Raw genomic sequence first — 3,149 nt, 5'->3', positions numbered from 1 at the left:
CAGCTTGAGAAGCGTCGGTTTGCGCCTGTCGTGGCCTTTACTCCGCACGCGCTGCTCATTAGCAAGTGTAAACAGGCCCAGAGCGAACATCTTCACTTGCTAACAAGACTCAGAGCTCCACATACACTCACAGATGTAGATGCCCAGGAAATGCTGTGAAAACCCTTCTGAGGCCTCATCACTCATCTGGCAGGAGAAATACGCAGCAGATACTGAGACGGGCCAAACAGAACAGGCCAAACAGTACGCAGTAAACAGTATGCAAGCGGTGTGTGTCACCGGTCTCAAACAGAAAAAAATCACTGCAGAAAATAATGAATAACAACATTCTGATGCTATCTTTAATTGCTTCGACCTTGTTTTTTCTCTGTCTTGCAGGTGACAGGTACAGTAAGTAAACAATTTTAACTGATAACATCAACAGTTTTTCTTTTCCTTTACAGGTTTCACTGAAGACGCCTTTTGTGACGCCTGCGTGCTTGCATTCATTCACACTTTCATACCCTTATATTGAGCAAATGCACGTGTGAATGCAGCTAGTGTGAGCACATAGTGTACTCTCATATGCTGATGAAAAAAATATCATAATTATAAAATTAACCTTTAAAGTAATAGTCAAAAAGTCACGACCTCATAATTGTGACAGATTACTGTTTACATTATCATCACTGCTGTCACTTTCAGCGCATATCAATGAAAAGAGTAGCTAATGTTTTTAACAACTATTATTAAATTGTGAACACATCCTAAAGCCTACAAGACCATTCACTGATCATGATGTACACTGCCAAGTTAGCCAGCAGTACCTAGAGAAAGCTACCCGTTAGCATTCCCATTAATTCCAATGGCAGTTGCTCAGATTTTTTCAGATTTGCATCTTGTGAGCTGTAAATGCCATGCAATTAATCACTCTAGAGCTGTAGGAAATGATGTCATCGCGCCGCTGATTGGCTGGTGGCACCAGAAAAACGCACGCGGTCCCAAGGCCTTCACTAGCGAACCATGCAAATCAATTGGGTAAAGGTCACAAGCGGCTCTGCATATAAACACCTTTACTTGTGTACTGCTGGCTTATTCACTCTGCACTTCTCTGACTGTGTAACGGGAAAATGTCACAAAATAAACAAACAAACAAACAAAACAGAAGTATGAAGTCACAATCATGGCTGCCAAGAAAGAGACTGGTTTATTCCTAAACCTTAAAGGAATAGTTCACCCAAAAATGAAAACATTATGAAAACGTGCTCATCCTCAGATCATCTAAGATTAGGATGGGTTTGTTTCTTCATCAGATTTGTAGAAATGTGCCATTCCATCACCGTCTCACTAATGGATCCTCTGCAGTGAATGGGTGCCGTCAAAATGAGAGTCCAAACAGCTGATAAAAACATCACAGACTCCAGTCCATCAATTCATATCTCGATAAGTGAAAAGCTACATGTTTGTAATAAATCTATCATTAGGACAATTTTAACTTTAAAGAATTACTTCCGTCCTCTATCCATAAAATTGCTTTCTCCAGGTAAAAAATCATATGGGTACAAATCTGCACAGATCAAGCACACCAGTTAAAACAGGCCACAACAGCTCTAAACAACTATGTGGGTGATTCTGATGTGAGAGACAACAGGAGAGGACTTTGGATGAGGTGTTATTATGAATTATGGACTATATTTTGGCCAAAAGTGACTTCTCATTTCTCAAGATGTGAACTGATGGACTGGAGTGGTGTGGATTACTTGTGGATTATTGTGATGTGTTTATCAGCTGTTTGGACTCTCATTCTGACGGCACCCATTCACTGCAGAGGATCTATTGCTGAGACAGTGATGGAATGACACATTTACCCAAATCTGATGAACAAACAAACTCATCCTAATCTTGGATTTTCACATTTTCAGCAAATATTCATTTTTCAGTGAACTTTTTGATTAAAGGAGTAAGTCACTTCCAGAACACAATTGTACAGATAATGTACTCACCCCCTTGTCATCCAAGATGTTCGTGTCTTTCTTTCTTCAGTTGTAAAGAGATTATGTGTTTTGAGAAAAACATTTCAGGATTTCTCTCCATATAGTGGACTTCTATGGTGCCCGTGAGTTTGAACTTCCAAAAAGCAGTTTAAATGCAGCTTCAATTTAGAATCGATTCCAAAGAGAATGGCGATGCATTCGGAAGATCTCAGAATCGATCCGCGGAATCGATTTATTATCCCATCCCTACGTCAAATGGCTCTAAACGACCCCAGCCGAGGAAGAAGGGTCTTATCTAGGGAAACGATTGGCCGTTTTTGAAAACAAATAGACAATTTATATACTTTTTTAACCCCAAATGCTCATCTATAATGTAATATTATTTTTTATAATATAATGATATTTTATTTTATGTTGTCATATGTATGTAAATGCTAAACTAAATGCTTTAGGATTTGTTTATTCAAACTGATATTTTTATGATAAGTTCTTTGCACACTCCAGTTAGGAGCAATACAGTGGAGTTGTTTCTCTGTGGAAGTTTGACCCTGAAACACACCATGCCTCATTTCCTGCTGACTGTGTGTGTTTGTGTGTGTGTGTGTATATGTGTGCTTGATTAGTCCTTCAATAATTAACACCAGCTTCTTTGCACATCTACTCTCAGCAATCCTCATGAGAACCCTTCAGAAATATGCACATAAAAAGAAGGTGGGCGCAGTAGATAGAAAACAGGAGGGGGCATTGAGAAGGTGCATAATTGAGGTTCGAGTACTTGTGGCTGCATGCATACGGACAGATAATACTTTCCACATTGTTATAAAAATCTCATTATGCATTTGTGGTAATAGAGTCATACTTTAATAGATAAATGTGTCTAAATCCAGAGTAATTGAAAGAATTTCACACAAGCCGCCTTATCTTCTCTGTCGTTATTTAATATTAAAGTCAAGGCTCAGTCAGGCTGACGGTAACTCACGCTTGTATAACACAGTGAACGGACCAAAATGTTTAAGTCACCTGCATAATCTCTCTCGCTCACTCTCTCTTTAGTGAGGTTATTTATGTTTCAGTAAATTAAAATTCTGGAAAGTTTGAAAAGCTTTAACCTTGGTTAAACTGCAAAGGAATTTGTGTGTTGTTTTTTTCTAGCGTGGTGGAGTCTTTACATTGTCT

The sequence above is a fragment of the Labeo rohita genome, chromosome 5 (genome assembly GCF_022985175.1).
Source record: "Labeo rohita strain BAU-BD-2019 chromosome 5, IGBB_LRoh.1.0, whole genome shotgun sequence".
Lineage (NCBI taxonomy): Eukaryota > Metazoa > Chordata > Actinopteri > Cypriniformes > Cyprinidae > Labeo > Labeo rohita.
This window is presented reverse-complemented; position numbering follows the sequence as displayed.